Source organism: Bufo gargarizans, chromosome 1 (assembly GCF_014858855.1).
Source record: "Bufo gargarizans isolate SCDJY-AF-19 chromosome 1, ASM1485885v1, whole genome shotgun sequence".
Taxonomy (NCBI): domain Eukaryota; kingdom Metazoa; phylum Chordata; class Amphibia; order Anura; family Bufonidae; genus Bufo; species Bufo gargarizans.
The window spans coordinates 755,942,210-755,966,695 of NC_058080.1; the positions used below are offsets into that span (position 1 = coordinate 755,942,210).

Sequence of the window (24,486 nt, forward strand, 5' to 3'; positions counted from 1 at the left end):
TGGTGACTGCAGGCAGGTAGCAATTTATTATGTAATTAGTTGGCATTGCATAGGTGGTCTAAAGTGATGTTGGAATTGCATCAAATTTTTTAAGGGATTCTGTCACCTCGTTTTAGCCTATAGAGCTGCGGACATGCACGGCTAGATTGCCGCTAGCATGTCCGCAATATACCTGTCCCATAAAGCTGTGTCCTTTTTTTTTTATTTATTGTTTAAAAAAAATATTTTTTTTTATAGATATGTAAATGACCCTGGTAAGAGCAAGGAGGCGATTTCGGAGGACGCAGGCGGTGCTGGGCTCCTTCACAGGGGGCGTGGCTGGGCTCCAAGAAGGTTAGTACAGCCCCTTGGACACCTACCAGGGTCATTTAGAGATCTATAAAATCCTCTTTTATTGTTTATAAAAAAAAGACTGCTTTATGGGACCGGTATATTGCGGACATGCTAGCGGCGATCTAGCCGTGCATGTCCGCAGCTCTATAGGCTAAAACGAGGTGACAGAATCCCTTTTTAAAGGGGTGTTTTTTTTTTTTTTTGTTTTTTTTTGCAATTTGGACTTTCTAGTCAGAAAATGAAACCAGCTGTGTCATTTTCTGGCTTTTGTATTAGTAAATCTAAGTTTTTTATTTGTTTGCATCATTTATGGTGTGGCTGAATAGTTGTAGGCCTGTGTCTGTCTGTTCAGGGGATTTTTTTTGGAGCTCAGAAATATAAATTGTAATACCTCTGCGATCTGTAGCTGCTTTTTTTTTGCATCCATACCAAATTCTCTGGGCTGGCAGCTTCCGATTCTAAGACCAGTGTAAGCCCCCCTCCCCCCCCCCCCCCTCCCCTGCCATGTGTTGGCATTGCTGCGAAGCACAGAATGATGCCAGTGAAGGCAGGCACGCTGTCATTCTCTATTTTTAGATCTACCTTTCGGCACTGATTCATTTCATAATTAAAAAAATATATATTTTTTTTTATATACAGAGCGCAAAATCCTTTGTATTGATGTAGCGTTTAATGATCTGTTACCTGCAGCCACCACTAGGGGGAGCTCACTGTATACGGTGCTATTAAAGAGCTATTTACAGAAATTGTGGTCATTCCATGCAAAAATTAAACGTGTAGGCCAGGGATGCTCAACCTGCAGCCCTCCAGCTGTTGTAAAACTACAACTCCCACCATGCCCTGCTGTAGGCTGTCCGGGAATGCTGGGAGTTGTAGTTTTGCAACAGCTGGAGGGCCGCAGGTTGAGCATGCCTGGTGTAGGCAAAGGCTTTAGAATCCCCCTCGTGTGAGCGACCAGTGCTGTTGCTTCCCCCTCTAAAGGTGTCTTGTGGACGCACCTTTTACGTGACTGGACCTCAGTGTCCTCGTTTTCTGTATGGCTCAGGGCTTGTGCAGCGGGCGCACGTTCAAAGGAGATCCTCCCAACCGATCAGACATTGACCTATCCTGGTGCCATCAATATGAAAATCCCAGAAAACCCATTCAAAGTATGTAATAGAAACAAAAGTGCACAGTATAGATTGAGGTTCAGCGGTGGACACTCCCTTTAAGTAAACACCAGCCTCACGTACAGTTTTTGTCTTCTAGTATGTGCAACCCTACCCTGTCTTCTGTGCTCCCAGGATGCACTGCTCTCTGGTAATGGGAATCCTGCAGCTTTCTGTGTGACTGGAGAACACAAGGCAGAGGTTAGACTGAGACTGGGGAAGCCATCTATTCCTGCATGTCATGGTGGGGCCCTGGTCTGCCTGCTGTGAGGGGGCCCCGGGTTATTGGCTGCTCTGCTACACGTGCCCTACGACGTCCACTACGTGCATTCATTCTGTGACCATAGAATTGAGCAGTGTAATGGTTGTACAATCGGTCATGGTGTTTTTTTGTTTTGTTTTTTTAATTCATTTTCTTCAGTACTTTGAGTATTTTTATACTCCGTTATCATGCTGCTAGCCTTCCAGAGCACTTTAGCCATCCATGGACATAAAGGGTAATAGTGCTAACTTTAGTCTATACCTCAAAGCGATTTTATTAAATTAGGAAAAAAAGTGATGGTGCCCCGTCTTGTCTGGTGGCTGTGTGGGGTACTGCTGTTCAGCCGCAACCATGGACCAGAACCTTCTAGTATAATGGCTGATGATGTAAGTAAGGCTAGTGTTGCACTAGGGATGTGGCATGCTGCACGCAGCGGTTTTCCGCTGGACGATACGCTCCATATTTGCCAGAATGCAGCTGGATCTCCGCCAGTCCCCATTATAGTTCATGGGGCCCAGATGGAGATTTACAAAGTTCTGGCAATGCCAGAATGGAGAGAGATTGGACTGGCTGTTCCCTGTCGGAACAGGATCTTGAGCACTATTTTTTTTTTTTTTTTTAAAAGCCCAAAGTTGTGCTTTCTCACCCCGAGCAACAAAAACATGCACTAGGTTGCGGTCTATCGCAGGCCCTCTCCATAAGAGAAGGGCCCCCCACAAACCATTCCTTGCAGGAGCTTCGGCCCGGAGGGATAGGGGACTGGGACAATTGGCAACCCTCAGCCGAAGCCAAGGGTACGCCCATCTATGCTCCCAGCTCTCGCCTAGGCTGCCGCCCAAGGCGTCAGCCAGGAGCTTCAACTAAGGTTACCCGTTAGACCTCAGGGTTGGGGGGGGGGGGGGGTTTACCCGTAAGGGTGCCGCAACCCTGAAAATCCTAGTGGACACTACAAACGTGCACACAAAAATAAATAAGGTGAATGTGTGCCATTACGGCCCGGACATTCGACCGGAATTCTAAAAAGTCCTCGTATTTTCAAGGCCGAAGCTGAGCAAATAGAGGCGTGTGCGCTAAAAATGTGAGAAAGAAAAGTGCATGTGCAAATGTGCCATCACTCTGTGGGCCGAAAAGAACCCAGTGAGTTAAGGCACCCCTGGGCTTTCAACACAACCCGGCCACGTGGCTTTGATCCAGCAGAGCCCAAAGGTCACATCGCATAGGCGCTCGCACTACACCCACGCTCCGTAACCCAGGGTTACTGTGTGGTTCTCCGTTCCGCTCGACAACCATGGCCGTAACACCATAGTTGGAGTACAGCCGGGATCTTAAACACTAGTGTGAAACTAGACTAAAGTAGGCGATTACCAATCTGTCCTACTGGGTAGAGGTGGGAGGCTCCTGCTGCAGCCACTTGTCCTACAGCCTGACACAGGACAGGGAGGGAGGGAGGGGGTCATGAGTGACCACCTAGGACATATAGGCAAAAAATTTTTATATAAATATACTTTCTTTTTTTTGTTCTAAAATGACGAATAAAGGCTAGGAAGGGAGGAAGATTCTCCATAAAACACTGAGGCTATTTCTTACATAGGAGACCATGTAAGACCTCTCATTAGGGCCCAGCGATGTCCAGAACCAGCAGCTCTGTCTACAGGATTTAGGGGTGTGATGGCCGTGCATGACCAATCCTTACGACTTGTACTGTTTCCCCTTTTTTTCTTCTTTGTGGCGTCTATGACCTTCACTAGGCCGGCTGTATGTGACCTGCCCCTGGAGGCCACCTGTATCCCTAGGACTACTACTGCTGCTGTTTCCGTTCTGTATGCTGGAGAATGGGTTTAGTTGTTTCAGAAAATAAGCTGAAGCTGGGACTTGATGCACAATGTGTAACCCTCCCCCGGTGCTGTAGAAAACCCGCAGGCTTCCCGCTATACAGTGGCTTCCACATCAAACCACTGCCAGAAGCGGGAGTGGCATCAATGTGCAATGTAGGGGAGGGTATGTACAGTAAAACCGATTGGTGCAATACAACAGAATATTGTTGTAAATCGTGGAGAATTTTTTATTTTTCCACTTATTTCTGTATAAAGTTTGAATAAAATCTGGAGATTGTCACCACAGCGTCTTGTTCAGTGTCCTTTTGTTGGAGGTGGATATTTTGGTTAGATACAATCATGTATAGGGTAGACTGGGCTAGTATATAGATCCGTCCACTAGGTGGCGCTCACGTCTATGGATTTATATAGCAGGCATTGAGCTCAACCTGTCGGTGTGCAGTAAGCTCCCTCTAGTGGTGGCAATGTGGATATTATAATCTGGAGCTGGGTAGATTGGGGTCCTCTGTTTCGTGGAGGTATGGACTTTGCTGCAGTGGTGTCAGAAGTGCTGATCTGTAGCAACATAGTGAAGATCAGAGAAAAGGGTCAGTCTGAGAGTGGTCTGGATGCAACCAGTCAGAGGACAAGAAGGGAGTCATAGTAATTTTTCCATTTCCGAAAGTAGTCTTAAAGGGGTAGTCTGGCTTTGTCATTTTCATACCCTACCCTTAGAATAGGTCATCCATATCACATTGGTGAGCTCCACTTCTTGCCACCTCTGCCAATAATTTGCCGTAATGATCCCACACTGCCGGTACTGTACAGACTGCAAGCAGAGCCCACAGGAGAGCCTTGACCGCTTCTAACTACAGCCTGGCGGAGATGCCAAGAGTCACCAATCTGTTTATACCGCTTTAATTTTCAGCAATTTCCTATGTTGCCAAAAGGCAAACTGTAATGTAAAACTATAAATATAAGATGAGACTGCAGCAGTATTCTACAGATCAATACATTGAGTAACGAGTACTCTAATAAGAAAAAACAAATTTAAATAACGCTTTCTATAAAAACGTATCAGTCCTCAGCACCATCACCACCCCCCTCCCTTGTGCCATCGACTCCCCATGCCATCAGTGTGCCACCAGCTCCTTCCCCTATACCATCAGTTTCCCCATTCCACCTCCTAGCCATCAGTGACCAGCCGCAGCACCAGTGAAATCAAATACTTACCTCTCCTGTAGGGGTGCTGCCGACACTCCACAGCTCTTCATCATCTTCTTCACGTTACTGTCACGCTTCGGTGTAGGAGGGAAATGCCACACCAAGCATAAGAGGGAAGGGGGGGACAGGGAATCAGGTCTGAGAACTAGGGAAGGAAGATGGACACCTCCTAGTAAAACCCTGACTGACTACCAGTATGAACAGACCCCCAGAGGTAGGTGTTCATACACAGGGATTGCTAGAGTCCTATCTAGCCCTATATGACCCTGGCACTAATGGCAGGGACGAGACTACCTGTTCCTCCAAAAGGAAGGACGAACCGGAGTCTCCTACAGGCCTAATACAAACAACAGGGAAATGCAACACACAGAACCCAAACAAAATACAAAAGGGAATAGAAAGACTTTACTTCAAAGGGGCTATGGAAGCACCAGGAACTCTGCCGAGATCCACACACAGCTATCCACAACTGAAACTGCATTGTGGGAGAAGCAACAATAAATAAGGAAGGTAAAATGACCACATTAGCAACACCTGAAGCAAGGGGTGTGGCCATTACCAGAAATAACACAGACGCCTATTGATCCACAAGGAAAACCTGTCGGATCAAACCACGTGTTGCGGGAACATCCGTGACAGTGCCCCTTCTTCTACGGGTGACCTCTGGGCACCCAGGACTGACCTTATCCGGGTGAGACCTGTGAAAAGTTTTCACCAAACGACTGGCATTCACATCAGATGCCGGTACCCACATCCTCTCCTCTGGTCCATAACCCTTCCAGTGAACAAGATACTGAAGAGATCTATGGAGAACTAGAGAGTCAATTATCCAAAGCACCATTTTACTAAAGCTATCAACTACCACCAGAATAACTCTTTCCTGAAGAATTAGGTAGATCAGTGATAAAATCCATGGATAAGCGAGTCCATGGTCTGGACGGGATGGGCAATGGAAGTAGAGATCCGGAAGGCCGAGTATGTGTCACCTTAGCACGTGCACAGGTACTACACATAGTCCTCAACAGACTTACGCAACCCCGGCCACCAGAATCTACGAGAGATGAGGTCGGCAGTGGATCTACTCCCAGGGTGCCCAGCAAGCACCGTACAGTGATGTTCCTCAAACACTTTGTGACGCAATTCCGATGGCACAGTTTCCCAGAGGGACAAGAATCCAGTGCGTCTCCCTGGGCCTCTTAACACCTTCACTTCTAGGTCAGGGTAAAGAGCGGATATCACCAGGACTCAGATTTTCAAAATCACCACCTCCAGGAAAACTATGTGACAAGGCACCTGCCTTGACGTTCTTAACCCCAGGACGATAGGTGACAATGAAATTGAATCTGGTAAAGAAAACAACGACCATCTGGCTTGTCTCGGGTTCAGTCGTTTAGCCGACTCCAGATAAGTAAGGTTTTTGTGATCAGTGAACACCGTGATCGGATGAATAGCCCCTTCCAACCAATGATGCCATTCCTCAAAAGCAAACTTAATGGCCAGTAACTCTCTGTTCCCCACATCATAATTTCTCTCTGCGGAAGAGAGTTTTTTAGAGAAAAAAGCACATGGACGCCGTTTACCAGGTGGTGGGCCCTGCGATAAAACAACTCCTACCCCCACCTCGGACGTGTCCACTTCCACAATGAAAGGTTGTGATACATCCGACTGCACCAATATAGGGGCAGAAAAGAAGAATTCCTTAATCGCAGAAAAGGCTTGCAATGCCAAATCAGACCACACTGAGACATCTGTCCCTTTCTTAGTCATGTCAGTTGAGGGTTTTACATTTGTCGAATAATTCTGAATACATTTTCAGTAATAGTTGGTGAACCCCAAAAAACGCATAAGAACCTTCAGATTTTCGGGTCAATCCCAGTCCAATACAGCACGGACTTTCTCTGGATCCATTCGAAAACCTGAAGATGACAGCAGGTAGCTCAAAAACCACCTCATGTACAGCAAAAACGTCTCTAATTTTGCGTACAATTTATTGTCCTTTACGATCTGTAACACCTGTCTAACGTGACCCCGCTGTCGATAAACACCTCAATCCCTACAGTTTTTGACTCTAGCGCCACCTCAGCAGCCAGGAGGAATTGGGTGTGTTCATACATAGGAATACCTAGAGTCCTATCTAGCCCTATAGGACCCTGGTACTAATGGCAGGGATGAGACTACCTGTACCTCCAAAAGGAAGGATGAACAGGTGTCTCCTTCAGGCCTAATGCAAACAATAGGGAAATGCAACACACAGAACCCAAACCAAATACAAAAAGGGAAAGGAAAGACTTAACTTGAAAGAGGCTATGGAAGCACCAGGAACTCCGCCGAGATCCACACACCAGTTATCCACAACTGAAACTGAAGCTATTAACCGCACAGCATTGTGGGAGAAGCAACTATAAATAAGGAAGGTTAAATTACCACATTAGCAACACCTGGAGGGAAGGTGTGTGGCCATTACCAGAAACAACACAGACGCCTATTGATCCACAAGGAAAACCTGTCAGATCAAACCACGTGTTGCCGGTCTCACAGATCTCCTGCCACTTGTCGCGGGAACGTCCGTGACAGTTACACAGCATTAGGTCATAGTGCGTGCTTATGTGCGCTGTGTCCTGACGATTTGTGTACGTCAGGTTACAGTGCAGTGCGGGTGACCACGGAGCGGTGAATAATAGCAAGCATTTCACTCATGCTCCGTCGTCACATGGTACAAATGAATCCTCGATCCCCAAAATTTGCATTGAAGATTTTTTTTGTGTCGAGTTACTCAATTAATTTGAGTAATCGTTTCAGCCCTAGCTGCAGAATAATTTCTCTTCTTCAGTGTCTGTGAAGCTCATGCTGTGAGAGGGGAGAAGGAGAAGCTGCAGGCCATGAGAACTCTATGGGGGAAATGCACCAAAATTATTAAGAAGTGCACTTGGTTTTTGCGCATCTCGGCATGTCGTGCATTATAATCTGAATTCTATGCCAACTAGGATCCGGCATAGGTTTCAGGCATTACTGATGGTAAATGTATTTGGTCGCTTAGCCTTCTATCCACATTTAATAAAAGTGGCAAAAAGTCGCACAGAGTTTTGCACCAAACGGAGCTTGTGCAAATATCGGCATTTTTTGACACCATAATTCAGATGGCAAATCTCCTCCACTGGCTCCAAGAACGAGGTTTATTTATTTATATTTTTCATTTTATCGTTATACGTCTAAAAATGAATGAAGCAACTTTGCAAATGCTCTTAATTAAAAATCTACTGTTCTGTGTCTACAGCTGCTGTACAGGCCTATGTGTCTCCATGGTAACAGACTACAAACAATCCCTGTAGTCTGATCCTGCAGTCCTATTGATCTTCATCTGTCCTGTTCTTCTTGCTCGTCTGCCAAAGGTAAATAAAAAAGAAGTAGGGAGTACGACTGCAGAGGCTGCTTTGTAGTCTGTTGCTATGGAGACACATAGGTCTCTACAGGACCTGCATGATAAAAGCTGTAATATGTGTGATTTGTGAAGCTTCTATGAATATTTATTATTAAAGAGGTTTTCCAAGCTTTTACTTTTGATGACCTATTCTTAGGATAGGTCATCAATATCAGATCGGCAGGGGCCAGCTGTTTCGTTCCCCAAAATACGGAATGCACACGGACGTCATACGTATTTTTTGCGGATACGTGTTTTGCGGACTGCAAAATACATACGGTCGTGTGCATGAGCCCTAAGGGTTCCACATCCAGGATCTGCACCTACGTTGTGAACGGGGTGTCTCCTGTCCTGCCAACTGCAGTGTTTTATACGGGCGAGTGGACTCCTAGTTAAGTCCTTCAGTAGGACTACTATAGAAAGAAAATAAAAATAAAATGTTCTTCCTATCAATGCCTGACTGATATATCCATCACATGTGTGCGGGGTATGCATGAAGCTGGCACATATGCTAAGCCCACCCAATGCACACAGCCAGCACCCGGCCACAATGTGTGGGATCGTGGATTACGCTGACCCTGGTCATTTAACCCTTCAGATGCCGCTGTCAATAGTGACTGTGGCATCTGAGCGGTTAGACATAGGTAGGGGGCTCCGATCAGAGCCCCCGATGGCAAAATTGTGGCACTCTGTTTGACTGATATGACAGCCTGGGGCGTTGTGAAGGCTACCAGGCCTGTCATAGTGAGCTGCCTGAAAAGCCATGTCTAAGGGCTCATGCACACAACCGTATGTATTTTGCGGTCCGCAAAAAAGACGGATGACATCCGTGTGCATTCCGTATTTTGCGGAATGGAACAGCTGGCCCTTCTAACAGTACTATTCTTGTCCGTAATGCAAACAATAACAGGACATGTTCTACCCCTTGGCGGAATGGATATACGGAAACTGAATGCACACAGAGTTACTTCCGTTTTTTCTTGCAGACCCATTGAAGTGAATGGTTCCGCATACGGTCCGCAGGAAAAAAAACAACGGAACGGACACAGAAAGAAAATACGTTTGTGTCCCTAAGGCAGAGCCTGACAGGCAGCCTGTAAAAAATCCCATAGACCGCAATAGTATTCTATTGCAGTCTATGGGAAAAGTGATCAGGAGATCACATGTCCAAGTCCCCTAAGGGGACTAGAAATTACAGTAAAAAAAATGTTAAGTTTTTAAACATCTAAAAAAAATATCAAGAACTCAAATCACCTGCTTTTCCTAATTTTACCTTGAAAAATAACCATAATTAGTATTGCTGCATCCGAAAAAAATAAATGTATTTATCATATGCAGTGAACACTATAACGGGGGGGGGGGCTAATTTGGAATTTCTTTGATCTCCTCGCTGCCCCCCCCCAAATTGAATAAAAAGCGATCAAAATGCTGTATGTACACCAAAATGGTACTAATAAACACTACAGCGCGCCCCACAAAAAACTGGCTTTTACACGGCTGCATACAGAATATGGCAATGCAAAGAAAAATATAGATTATTTTTAAAAGTTTTTTTTATTTATTTTTTCAAATTAGTAAAATAAAATGTATATAAATTTGGTATCGCCGTAATAGTCCCGACCTGCAGAATAAGTCTGCCATGTCACTTTTAGTGCACAGTGAACGCCGCAAACAAAACCCCAAAAACCTTGGCGTGAACTGCGTTTTTTTTTTCAATTTTGCCTCACAAATATTATTTTTTTCCTGTTTCCCAATACAAGATATGGTAAATAAAAAAACAACTTATTCCCACAAAAAAATACGTCCTCTTATGGCTATGGGAACGGAAAGCAGGCAGGAAAACGCAAAAATTAAAACTGGCCCAGTTGTAAATGGGTTAAAAATGTAAAGGCGCATGTACCCCAAAAATTAGGCCTCCTCCATCTATAAAAAATAGAACATTCCTTCCTTTCAAAACATGGCGCCTCAAAAATTGAAAATTACAACTGATCCAGCGGAAAACAATGGTATCTCCCAGTCTGCAGCGGTTACTAATAGCAACCAATTAGATTCAAGCCAAAATGCAAGCAACAGTCTGATTGGTTGACGTGGGCAGTGCTACTTGATTGCTTCGCTCATGCAGTCTGTAAACCTGCCATAGCGACCAATCAGAGTCACTCTAAATTGCAAGCAACCATCTGATTGGTTGATGTGGTCAGCGCCACTACGTTACTCTGCACATACAGTCTGTAAAACCCGCCACAGCGCCCACACGTAACCCTAGGCAACCGCAACAAACCGGGCTTAGACCATAATTGGCCGAAAACAGTCACATGTCCCCGCTCCGTGGCGCGCAACTTTTACGTCACACCTGACAAGCTGACGACTGCCGTAAATAAACACACTGTAGGCCGAATATAAACCAACCCAGGGAAATTAATCCACCAGACGTGCATCTTCAACGTTTGCGTCTGGTTTCCTGTGAATGTTTATGTTTGTCCGCAGGACGCTGCGAGCTCACCGCCACTGTGCACGGAGGAGGAAGAGGCTATAAGTAGCGCCTGAAGGTAAACGCGGGAGTGTGAGCTTGAGGCCGAGAGCTGCCTGAGGGTTATAGGCGGGTGTACAGACAGGGCCGTGCGCGCCTGTATACTGCGGGGTCGTCATGTGGACTGTGGAGTCAATTTAAAGGGATTGTCCATTTTTATGTAAATAAAGCTCGTAGAACAGGACAGACCTCTCCCCATGGTTTAAAGGGCTTCTCCAGGCTGTGTTACAGAATTATGTGGTGGCAGGAAAAACCAGCACATCCATTATATGTGACATGTTATCTGCGGGTTATGTTCTGGAAAATGTGCATTTTTTTTTTTTATGGTTTGCTATTTTATCTCTTAAAGGGAACCTGTCACCGGGATTTTGTGTATAGAGCTGAGGACATGGGTTGCTAAATGGCCGCTAGCATGTCCGCAATATCCAGTCCCCATAGCTCTGTGTGCTTTTATACAATAAAAGCACACAGAGCTATGGGGGCTGTGTATCGTGGATGTGCTAGTGGCCATCTAGCAACCCATGTCCTCAGCTCTATACCCAAAATCCCGGTGACAGGTTCCCTTTAAGCATTAAGTAATGATATTTTTAGTCCCACCAGGGGGCTTGAACCTGTGGTCATCACATGATGTACTCCGAAGCGATATGGTCTATTATTGCTCTCGGATGGGTCGCGCCCTCGGATCCTGCACCCGCTCGCTCGTCAGGTGGCGAGTCCTTTGTGGCATGAAGATCGCAGTTGGGACGTGACTGTGCGGTCAGATGTATACCGTCCCCATTGTAGTGGACAGTTTATGTTGCGTCCTGATAGTTGGGGGCAACTCGTATTATGGGTTCTGTCATAACATGCCCACCCCCGCTGCTCCCCCCTCCTCCATGCTGGGAGGCTGGCTGCATTACCGTGCTCTGTCTCAGGCTGTATAGCAGCTACAGATGTGAAACAGTCTAAGCCTTAAAACCAGACCAGGATTGCGGTGCCGCCTTTACATCCAGAAATACGACCAAGTATAGTTTTCCGGTTTCTAAAGGCCCAGTGTCCGGCTGTATGGAGGCCGCTGTGATCCTGCTCTCGTTTTATTGAACGGGAAATTACCGCCCGTCTGGGCCACAAAACGCAGAAGTGCTGAAAACAATTCCACAAAACACCTCTGAGATCCAGACTCCTGCTTTAGGCTACTTTCACACTTGCGTTTTTCTTTTCCGGCACTGAGTTCCGTCCTAGGGGCTCTATACCGGAAAAGAACTGATCAGTTATCCCCATGCATTCTGGATGGAGAGTAAGGCCTCTTTCACACTTGCGTTCAGGGCTCCACTTGCGAGTTCCGTTTGAAGGCTCTCACAAGCGGCTCCGAACGCATCCGTCCAGCCCTAATGCATTCTGAGTGGATGCGGATCCGCTCAGAATGCATCAGTCTGGCACCGTCTGTCCTCCGCTCACAGCTTGCAGCGTTCGGGTGTCCGCCTGGCCGTGCAGAGGCAAACGGATCCGTCCAGACTTACAATGTAAGTCAATGGGGACGGATCCGTTTGAATTTGACACTATATGGCTCAATTTTCAAACGGATCCGTCCCCCATTGACTTTCAATGTAAAGTCTGGACGGATCCGTCTGCGGCTACTTTCACACTTAGAATTTTTTCTAAACTATAATGCAGACGTATCCGCTCCGAGCGCAAGTGTGAAAGTAGCCTAATCCGTTCAGTTTGCATCAGGATGTCTTCAGTTCAGTCATTTTGACTGATCAGGCAAAAGAGAAAACCGCAGCATGCTACGGTTTTATCTCCGGCGAAAAAAACTGAAGACTTGCCTGAATGCCGGATCTGTAATTTTTTCCCATAGGAATGTATTAGCGCCGGCCATTCAGAATACCGGAATGCCGGATCCGTCCTTCCGGTCTGCGCATTCGCAGACTGAAAAAAAGGTGAAAAAAATAAATGCCGAATCCGTTTTGCCGGATGACACCGGAAAGACGGATCCGGCATTTCAATGCATTTTTTTCGACTGATCAGGCATTTTTAAGACTGATCAGGATCCTGATCAGTCTTACTAATGCCATCAGTTGGCATACGTTTTGCCTGATCCGGCAGGCAGTTCCGGCGACGGAACTGCTTGCCGGGTCTCTCTGCCGCAAGTGTGAAAGTAGCCGAAGACATCAGATTTCTGGCAGCCTTCTCTGTCACGCGCGAATGGAAACGCCGCCTTGTCGCCAGTAATGACCAATCTGTCATGGCGAGAAGTTGAGGCTAAACTGGAGTCAAATTGATGCAAACCTGTGATTTGGTGCAGCTGAGCTGAAGGTATTGCAGAGTTGATGGTGCAGCGGAGCTGACAATGATGCTGAGTTGCTGGTATAGCAAAGATTGCAATGTCCTGAACAAGGGATTTAGCAGAGCTCATAGTGTTCTGAACAAGGGATTTAGCAGAGCTCATAGTGTTCTGAACAAGGGATTTAGCAGAGCTCATAGTGTTCTGAACAAGGGATGTAGCAGAGCTCATAGTGTTCTGAACAAGGGATGTAGCAGAGCTCATAGTGTTCTGAACAAGGGATGTAGCAGAGCTCATAGTGTTCTGAACAAGGGATGTAGCAGAGCTCATAGTGTTCTGAACAAGGGATGTAGCAGAGCTCATAGTGTTCTGAACAAGAGATGTAGCAGAGCTCATAGTGTTCTGACCCAGGGATGTAGCAGAGCTCATAGTGTTCTGACCCAGGGATGTAGCAGAGCTCATAGTGTTCTGACCCAGGGATGTAGCAGAGCTCATAGTGTTCTGACCCAGGGATGTAGCAGAGCTCATAGTGTTCTGACCCAGGGATGTAGCAGAGCTCATAGTGTTCTGACCCAGGGATGTAGCTGAGCTCATAGTGTTCTGACCCAGGGATGTAGCTGAGCTCATAGTGTTCTGACCCAGTGATGTAGCTGAGCTCATAGTGTTCTGACCCAGGGATGTAGCTGAGCTCATAGTGTTCTGACCCAGGGATGTAGCTGAGCTCATAGTGTTCTGACCCAGGGATGTAGCTGAGCTCATAGTGTTCTGACCCAGGGATGTAGCTGAGCTCATAGTGTTCTGACCCAGGGATGTAGCTGAGCTCATAGTGTTCTGACCCAGGGATGTAGCTGAGCTCATAGTGCTCTGACCCAGGGATGTAGCTGAGCTCATAGTGCTCTGACCCAGGGATGTAGCTGAGCTCATAGTGCTCTGACCCAGGGATGTAGCTGAGCTCATAGTGTTCTGACCCAGGGATGTAGCTAATCTAAAAGACCCACCAATGTCATTTGCTATGCGATTTATTACATGATCTGTAACATCTGAAATTGAAGAGAAAAATTAGCATAAAATTTTCAGCAACAATGTGTCCATATTACAGTGCATTGAAAAAGTATTCATATCCCTTGAACTTTTCCACTTTATTTTTCACGTTGCACCGACAAACTTAGTGTAACTGCCATTCTATTTTTTTATTTTATTTTGTAATGTGTAGGGACAGTGATACTAATCATTTTTGTAATATACTTTAATTACTGAAATCGCACATTTCTATTAGAAAAATAGCTCTAAAGTGGCCCATTTTGAGCCTTGGTGACGCCCCCTCTATCTCCTGTTTACATAACACAGTGTAGTCTCCACTGTTATGTAAACAGGAGATAGAGGGGGCGTCACCAAGGCTCAAAATGGGCCACTTTAGAGCTATTTTTCTAATAGAAATGTGCGATTTCAGTAATTAAAGTATATTACAAACATGATCGGTATCACTGTCCCCATACATTACAAAATAAAAAAATAGAATGACCGTTACACTTTAACTACCTCAGCCCCCCTAGCTGAAACCCCCTTCATGACCAGAGCACTTTTTACACTTCTGCACTACACTACTTTCACCGTTTATCGCTCGGTCATGCAACTTACCACCCAAATGAATTTTACCTCCTTTTCTTCTCACTAATAGAGCTTTCATTTGGTGGTATTTAATTGCTGCTGACATTTTGACTTTTTTTGATATTAATCGAAATTGACCGAAATATTTGCAAAAGAATGACATTTTTTTTCACTTTCTGTTGTAAAATTTTTCAAATAAAACTACATTTCTATATAAATTTTTCTCTAAATTTATTGTTCTACATGTCTTTGATAAAAAAAAATGCAATAAGTGTATATTTATTGGTTTGGGTAAAAGTTATAGCGTTCACAAACTATGGTGCAAAAAAATCAATTTCTGCACTTTAACTTTCTGAGCACCTGTCATGCTTCCTGAGGTTCTACAATGCCCAGACAGTACTTTTAGGATTTCACAGGGCATTTTTACGCATTTGGATTCCAAACTACTTCTCACGCTTTAGGGCCCCTAAAATACCAGGGCAGTATAAATACCCCACAAATGACCCCATTTCGGAAAGTAGACACCCTAAGGTATTCGCTGATGGGCATAGTGAGTTCATGGAAGTTTTTATTTTTTGTCACAAGTTAGCGGAAAATGTTTTTTTTCTTTTTTCTTTTTTTCACACAGTCTCATATTCCACTAACTTGTGACAAAAAATACAATTTTACATGAACTCGCCATGCCCCTCACGGAATACTTTGGGGTGTCTTCTTTCCAAAATGGGGTCACATGTGGGGTATTTATACTGCCCTGGTATTTTAGGGGCCCTAAAGCGTGAGAAGTAGTTTGGAATCCAAATGCGTAAAAATGCCCTGTGAAATCCTAAAAGTACTCTTTGGAATTTGGGCCCCTTTGCGCACCTAGGCTGCAAAAGAGTGTCACACATGTGGTATCGCCGTACTCAGAAGAAGTAGGGCAATGTGTTTTGGGGTGTATTTTTACATATACCCATGCTGGGTGAGAGAAATATCTCTGTAAATTGACAACTTTTCCCATTTTTTTTTTATTTTTATTTTTTTATACAAAGTTGTCATTTTACAGAGATATTTCTCTCACCCAGCATGGGTATATGTAAAAATACACCCCAAAACACATTGCCCTACTTCTTATGAGTACGGCGATACCACATGTGTGACACTCTTTTGCAGCCTAGGTGGGCAAAGGGGCCCAAATTCCAAAGAGTACCTTTAGGATTTCACAGAACATTTTTACGCATTTGGATTCCGTGAGGGGAATTATCGCCGCTGGCAGGCTGTAGATCAAATCGTTTACCTCGCGATCCTGTGAGCGCGCGTTTTCAGGAAATCTCGCGTCTGGCAAGATGACGCCTCGGCGCGTCACGGAGGAATAACCCACACGGCCGCCCGCAGGACTCATCCCTGCGTTAGGCGGTCGGGAGGCGGTTAAATGTATTTTATGTGAAGTGAGAAGACAATGATACAATGTTTTCCAAGGTTTTTAATAAATAAAAAATTGGCAAAGTGTGGTGTGCACTTGTATTCAGCCCCCAGAATCAATACTGTGTAGGACCATCTGTTGGGGTCTGTCTCCACCAGCTTTACACACCTAGAGGATGAAATTTGCCCATTCGTCTTTGCAGAAGAGCCCGCGCTCAGACAGAACGGATGGAGAGCGTCTGCAAACAGCAGTTCTCAGGTCTGGACTGTGACTGGGCCATTCTAAGGCCTCATGCACACGACTGTTGTGTGCATCCGTGGCCGTTGTGCCGTTTTCCGTTTTTTTTCGCGGACTCATTGACTTTCAATGGGTCCGTGGAAAAATCGGAAAATGCACCGTTTTGCAGCCGAGGCCGTGATCCTGTCCGTCAAAAAAATATGACCTGTCCTATTTTTTTGACGGACAACGGTTCACGGACCCATTCAAGTCAATGGGTCCGTGAAAGAACACGGATGCACACAAGATTGGCATCTGTGTCCGTGATCCGTGGCCGTAGGTTGCTTTCATACAGACGGATCCGAAGATCCGTCTGCATAAAAGCTTTTTCTGATCTAAGTTTTCACTTCGTGAAAACTCATTTCCGACAGTATATTCTAACACAGAAGCGTTCCCATGGTGATGGGGACGCTTCTAGTTAGAATACACTGCAAACTTTGTACAAGACTGCCCCCTGCTGCCTGGCAGCACCCGATCTCTTACAGGGGGTTATGATAGCACAATTAACCCCTTCAGGTGCGGCACCTAAAGGGGTTAATTGTACTATCATATCCCCCTGTAAGAGATCAGGGCTGCCAGGCAGCAGGGGGCAGACCACCCCCCCTCCCCAGTTTGAATATCGTTGGTGGCACAGTGTGCCAACCACCATCGGCCCCCCTCCCTCTATTGTATTAAATCGTTGGTGGCACAGTGTGCCAACCACCATTGGCCCCCCTCCCTCCCTCCCTCTATTGTATTAAATCGTTGGTGGCACAGTGTGCCAACCACCATCGGCCCCCCTCCCTCCCTCCCTCTATTGTATTAAATCGTTGGTGGCACAGTGTGCCAACCACCATCGCCCCCCCCCCTCCCTCTATAGCAGTAACATTGGTGGCAGTGTGCGGTCTCAACAGTAGAAGATTCATACTTACCTGCTTGCTGCTGCGATGTCTGTGTCCGGCCGGGAGCTCCTCCTACTGGTAAGTGACAGTTCTTTAGCAATGCGCCGCACAGACCTTTCACTTACCAGTAGGAGGAGCTCCCGGCCGGACACAGACATCGCAGCAGCAAGCAGGTAAGTATGAATCTTCTACTGTTGAGACCGCACACTGCCACCAATGTTACTGCTATAGAGGTGGGGGGGGGGGCGATGGTGGTTGGCACACTGTGCCACCAACGATTTAATACAATAGAGGGAGGGGGGCCGATGGTGGTTGGCACACTGTGCCACCAACGATTTAATACAATAGAGGGAGGGAGGGGGGCCGATGGTGGTTGGCACACTGTGCCACCAACGATTTAATACAATAGAGGGAGGGAGGGGGGCCGATGGTGGTTGGCACACTGTGCCACCAACGATTTAATACAATAGAGGGAGGGAGGGGGGGGGCGATGGTGGTTGGCACACTGTGCCACCAACGATATTCAAACTGGGGAGGGGGGGGGCTGCCCCCTGCTGCCTGGCAGCCCTGATCTCTTACAGGGGAATATGATAGTACAATTAACCCCTTTAGGTGCCGCACCTGAAGGGGTTAATTGTTTTATCATATCCCCCTGTAAGAGATCGGGTGCTGCCAGGCAGCAGGGGGCAGTCTTGTACAAAGTTTGTAGTGTATTCTAACTAGAAGCGTCCCCATCACCATGGGAACGCCTCTGTGTTAGAATATACTGTTGGCTCTGAGGTTCACGAAGTAGCTCATATCCGACAGTATATTCTAACATAGAGGCGTTCCCATGGTGATGGGGACGCTTCAAGTTAAAATATACCATCGGATTGGAGAAAACTCCAATCCGATGGTATAAAAGAACTCCAGACTTTACATTGAAAGTCAATGGGGACGGATCCGTTTGAAATGGCACCATATTGTGTCAACATCAAACGGATCCGTCCCCATTGACTTGCATTGTAATTCAGGACGGATCCGTTTGGCTCCGCACGGCCAGGCGGACACCAAAACGACTTTTTTTTCATGTCCGTGGATCCTCCAAAAATCAAGGAAGACCCACGGACAAAAAAACGGTCACGGATCACGGACCCCGTTTTTGCGGACCGTGAAAAAAAACTGTCGTGTGCATGAGGCCTAACACAGGAATATGCTTTAGTCTAAATCAGGGATTCCCAACCTGTGGCCCTCCAGCTATTGCAAAACTACAACTCCCAGCATGCCTGGACAGCGTACAGCTATTAGGGTATACTGGGAGTTGTTGGGAATCCCTGATCTAAACCTTTCTTTTGTAGCTCTGGCTGGATGTTGAGGGTCGTTGTCCTGCTTGAAGGTGAATCCCCTTCCCCAGTCTGAAGTCTTTTGCAGCCTCTACCAGGTTTTCCTCCAGGATTGTCCTGTATTTAACTCCATCCATCTTCCCATCAACTCTGACCACCGTCCCCGTCCCTGCTGAAGAAACGCCTCCCCCAGCATGATGCTGCCACCTCCATGTGTCACGGTGGAATGGTGTGTTCAGGGTGATGGGCAGGGTTAGTTTTCAGCCACACATAGGGGGGCATTGTCTAAATCTATGCCAGCTCCCTTGGCGTAGATTGAGACCCTTTTCTACACCTAAAACACGCGTAAAAAATCATAACTGTGTATCCGTCCCGTCCTTTTCTCCGTCTGTGCCCCGTCCCCTTTTTTAGACATGGCGTGAGCGGCAGGAAAGGGGAAAAAGTCTCCGATTGCACTGCAATCTGTGACAGATATACGCCAAAAACTGTTCTATATCTCAGTGCTCCAGACTAAAAAAAAATACCTAGTAGCCATTGGCTCCTGAACTGAAAAATTTAGGAGCCAAATTAAATTTTTAGTCGTCAAATCGAAACCGAATCAAAATTTTGGTATCGTGACAACGCTACGCCGATCAGATCGGCATAGGGTTGTTTTGATACCAAAATTTTGATTTGCTTTTGTCACCATAAAAAAGTATTGCGATACTCCATACCATGCAAAAAAATAAAAATAAAAAAAAAGCCGCGTGCATTCCGCGTCTTATGAAACGTTCGGCCCATAATAGAACAGTCCTATCCTATTTTTTTTTTGGGGGTGACAAGGTTACAAAAATGGTGAATCGCATGGTTTTTATTTATTTCTGTTACAGCGCTCACCGCATAGGAAATATTTTTTATTAATTTGATAGTTTGGGTTTTCGGACGCAGCGCTATGTAATATGTTTATTTATTGTTTATATATTTTATATGTAAAATTGGGAAGGAGAGGATTTAAACATAATAATTTTATATTTTTTTTACTATTAGCCCCCTTAGGGACTAGAACCCTTGTCCTATTCACCCTGATAGATCTCTGTCAGGATGAATAGGACCTCATACTGTCCCTGCTACCCTGTGCTCTGTGCACACAGCAGCAGGGAGCTCACCATGGCAGCCAGGGCTTCAGTAGCGTCCTGGATGCCATGTAACCGATCGGACCCCCGCAATTACACTGCTGGGGCTCCGATAAGAGCTGCGGCGCGGGTCTAGTCGCAAATGGCAAGAAGACTAAAGTCTTGTCGCCATTTGTAAATTCTCAGTCGCGTTGGCGACCATTTTGGTCGCTATCTGGAGCCCTGTATCTGTTCTTAAATGACCCCCATAGTGTTTTGCATTTAAAGGGCTTCTGTCATTCCACTAAACTCTTTTTTTTTTTTTTTTGTCTCCTTAAAATCCTTATGCTGCGATTTCTCAATATATAGGGCTATTACTCCGTTTGGTTCAGTAGTTATATAAAAAAAACTGACTTTTATAATATGCAAATTACCTCTCTAGCAGCAGGTAGGGCGGCTACCTGCTGCTAGCAGCCGCATCCTCCATTCATAATGACGCCCCCTCCTCATGTTGATTGACAGGGCCAGCGGACGCGCTCGTCCTCTGACTGGCCCTGTCTGCATTTTAAATCTCGCGCCGGTCTTCAGTTGGCGCAGGCGCACTCAGTGGAGGCCGCTCACTCGGCCGCTCCATCCTCAGTGCGCCTGCGCCGATGACATCACATGTACACCAGGTGCACTGAGGATGGAGCGGCCGAGCGAGCGTCCTCCACTGAGTGCGCCTGCGCCAACTGAAGACCGGCGCGAGATTTAAAATGCAGACAGGGCCAGTCAGAGGACGAGCGCGTCCGCTGGCCCTGTCAATCAACATGAGGAGGGGGCGTCACTATGAATGGAGGATGCGGCTGCTAGCAGCAGGTAGCCGCCCTACCTGCTGCTAGAGAGATAATTTGCATATTATAAAAGTCAGTTTTTTTTATATAACTACTGAACCAAACGGAGTAATAGCCCTATATATTGAGAAATCGCAGCATAAGGATTTTAAGGAGACAAAAAAAAAAAAAAAGAGTTTAGTTTAAGTAAAAAAGCCAAAAAGTTCAGCTTTAGTCTCATCTGACCAGAACACCTTCCACATGTTTGCTGTGTCCCCTACATGGCTTGTAGCAAACCGCAGACCGGATGATGGCGTGATCATGGCTTTCTTCTTGCTGCTCATCCATAAAGGCCAGATTTGTGGAGTACACCACTAATAGTTGTCCTGTGGACAGACCTCTTGTCTGCTTCTCTAGTTAGTGCTCTCCTTGCCTGGGCTGTGAGTTTGGGTGGGCGGCTTCCCTTTTCGGATGAGGGATTAAACATTGCTCCGTGAGATGTTCAGAGCTTGGGATATTTTTTATAACCTTTAGGGCTGTTTCACACGAGCGGATGCCGTGCGGGTAATCCGCTGGGAGAAAGAGAGCCAAGCCCCGTTCCGGACAGCAGAGACACGGAGCATTAACATGATTGATAACGCTCCCTGCCTCTTTGTGACCTTTTTACTACAAAATCACAGTAAGATACGGAGCATTATCAGTCATGTTACTGCTCTGTGTCTCTGCTGTCCAGAACAGCGCTTGGCTCTTTTTCATGCAGCAGATTACCCTCACGGCATCCACTCGTGTGAAAGAGCTCTTACACTTCACAACTTTATCCCTGACCTGTCTGGTGTGTTCCTTGGTTTTTATGATGCTGTTTGATCACTAATGTTCTCTAACAAACCTTCACAGAACAGCTGGAGTTATACTGAGAATACACTACACACAGGTGGACTCGCTTTACTAATTAGGCGACTTCTGAAGGCAGTTGGTCATATTGGATTTTATTTAGGGGTATCAGAGTACAGGGTGCTGAATATAAATGCATTCCTCACGTTCCAGATTTTATTTATTAACCCCTTAAGGACCGGGCTCATTTTCACCTTCAGGACCAGGCCATTTTTTGCAAATCTGACCAGTGTCACTTTATGTGGTGATAACTTTAAAACACTTTGACTTATCCAGGCCATTCTGAGATTGTTTTTTCGTCACATATTGTACTTCATGACACTGGTAAAATGGAGTAAAAAAAATAAATGCATTTTTTGTTATAAAAAAATTACCAAATTTGGAAAAATTAGCAAATTTCCAAGTTTCAATTTCTCTACTTCTATAATACATATTAATACCTACAAAAATAGTTATTACTTTACATTTCCCATATGTCTTCTTCATGTTAGGATCATTTTGGGAATGACCTTTTATTTTTGGGGGACGTTACAAGGCTTAGAAGTTTAGAAGTAAATCTTGAAATTTCTCAGAAATTTTCAAAAGCCAACTTTTTAAAGACCAGTTCAGGTCTGAAGTCACTTTGTGAAGCTTACATGATAGAAACCACCCCATTCTAGAAACTACATCCCTCAAGGTATTCAAAACTGATTTTACAAACGTTGTTAACCCTTTAGGTGTTCCACAAGAATTAATGGAAAATAGAGATACAATTTCAAAATTTCACTTTTTTGGCAGAATTTCCATTTTAAGATTTTTTTTTTTTTCCAGTTACAAAGCAAGGGTTAACAGCCAAACAAAACTCATTATTTATGGCCCTGATTCTGTAGTTTACAGAAACACCCCATATGTGGTCGTAAACTGCTGTACGGGCACACGGCAGGGCGCTGAAGGAAAGGAATGCCATACGGTTTTTGGAAGGCAGATTTTGCTAGACTGTTTTTTTTTTTTGACACCATGTCCCATTTGAAGCCCCCCTGATGCACCCCTAGAGTAGAAACTCCAAAAAAGTGACCCCATTTTAGAAACTACGGGATAGGGTAGATTTTTTTTATTATTTTTTTTGGTACTAGTTTAGGGTACATATGATTTTTTTGTGAGGCAAGGTAACAAGAAATAGCTTTTTTCGCACCGTAATATTTTTTTTTGTTATTTACAACATTTCATCTGACAGGTTAGATCATGTGGTATTTTTATAGAGCAGGTTGTCACGGACGTGGCGATACCTAATATGTATACAATTTTATTTATGTAAGTTTTGCACAATGATTTCATTTGTGAAACAAAAAAAAATAATGTTTTAGTTGTCTCCATAGTCTGAGAGCCATAGTTTTTTCTGTTTTTGGGTGATTATCTTAGGTAGGGTCTCGTTTTTTGTGGAATGAGATGACGGTTAGATTGGTACTATTTTGGCGTTCATGCGACTTTTTTGATCACTTTTATTACCTTTTTTGGGAAGTAAGGTGGGCAAAATTTCAATTTCCTCATAATTTTTTTATTTTTATGGCGTTCACCGTGCGGAGAAAGTAACATGAACGTTTTATAGATCAGGTCGTAACGACCTGATCTATAAAACGTTCATGTTACTTTCTCCGCACGGTGAACGCCATAAAAATAAAAAAATTATGAGGAAATTGAAATATGTGTAGTGTATTTTTTTTATTCAGTGATAAATGTTTTTTTTTTATCTTTACTTTTTTCACTTTTTTTTACTTTTTTTATTTTTTTGACCCAGACCCACTTGGTTCTTGAAGATCCAGTGGGTCTGATGTCTGTATAGTACAGTACACTATATAGTGTATTGTACTGTATTTTACTTACACTGAACAGATCTATGCCTTTAGCACAGATCTGTTCAGCACCATGGACAGCAGGATGCCTGAGATGGCGTCCTGTTGCCATGGGAACCTTCCTCGTCACAGCACAGATGTTAGACATTTATACCAGAGTGTCAGCAATGTGCTGACTCTCTGGTATACCCACTGGACGCCAATGAATATTCAAGAGGAGGCGGGCGGGGGATCGCGATCCCGCCTGCAAACCCGCCGGCATAAAATCATTCAGGGGTGCAAAATCTTTATTTTGGGGATTTTAAAGTTTCTGATCCCCGCGGTCCCTGACTGCAGAAAGCACTGCTGTGATCGCCAATACGGGGGGGTTACATGCCCCCCCCCCCCCGGCGTTGTGACAGGATGCCCGCTGAATGATTTCAGCGGGCATCCTGTTCCGATTAACCCCCACCGTGCCGCAATCGCGTTTTAAACCCATGACATACCGGTACGTCTTGTGTCCTTATGGACTCGGGGAAACACGCCGTACCGGTACGTCATGTGCCCTAAAGGGGTTAAACATTTAGAAAACCATGTATCATTTTCTTCTCAATTCACACATACTTGCTACTTTGTGTTGGTCTATCACATAAAATCACAATAAAATACATTTTCGCTATGGCGTTGGCGCTATGAGCAAACATGGCGCCCACTCGCATGTGCAGTGGGCGTCATGGCCGGCAGGTCTCTGCTGTTTCAAACAGCAGAGACCTGCGGCTAATTACCACAACCGGCAGTAATGCAGATCGTGGTAATTAAAGCCTTTAGATGCCGTGATCAAGTGAGATCACAGCATCTAAAGTGTCCAAAAAACAAAACTGTGGTGTGGCCTGCCGAGCATGGTGTGAGGACGTCTCAGGCTTGAGCTCCCCTAAAATACTGCTTTCCAGACAGGACAGACCACAACTGAGAGCCACACTATATCAGTAGGAGGACCCCTGCCCTCGCCCCAGACCTGTGACACGCTGTCAGCGGCTTCTCTCATCCACCATCGGCTCCGGTGAGCTGCGCTCCTTCCTCCATCTGAGCGGGCGGCCATCTTCCCTGCCGGGAGTGGGTGAGTCGGCGGGACATCACGAACATTACTGAGCGCTCCCCACTACTGCTTCTGCTTCCCCCCCATTACGCCGCCTGAAGCCTGGAGGAGACACCACTACAGGGGCATCCTGACCAAAGGGCAGGAGAATGCATGTTGCGGCTGCCAGAGACAGTGGGCGGCCATCTTTCCCTCATGTGGCGCTCAACCACGTGCATCAGATAGAGGAGCGCTTTCACTGAAGCTGTGGAGGAGGTTGGAGACCCCCACTTCTTGCCCAAGTCCTAATAGAGGTGAAGTGGGGGCCAGAGCC

General features: G+C 45.6%; 1 protein-coding gene across 1 annotated transcript in view; it reads left to right on the top strand.

The window, feature by feature from the left end:
* Positions 1–10,574: 10,574 nt before the first annotated feature.
* TTC33 (tetratricopeptide repeat domain 33) overlaps positions 10,575–24,486 on the top strand; it is a 202,859-nt gene continuing 188,947 nt past the window's right edge. Inside the window, exon 1 of the mRNA XM_044276705.1 lies at positions 10,575–10,745. The gene's annotated coding sequence lies outside the window, so the exon portion shown is untranslated. The remainder of the gene's footprint in view (positions 10,746–24,486) is intronic.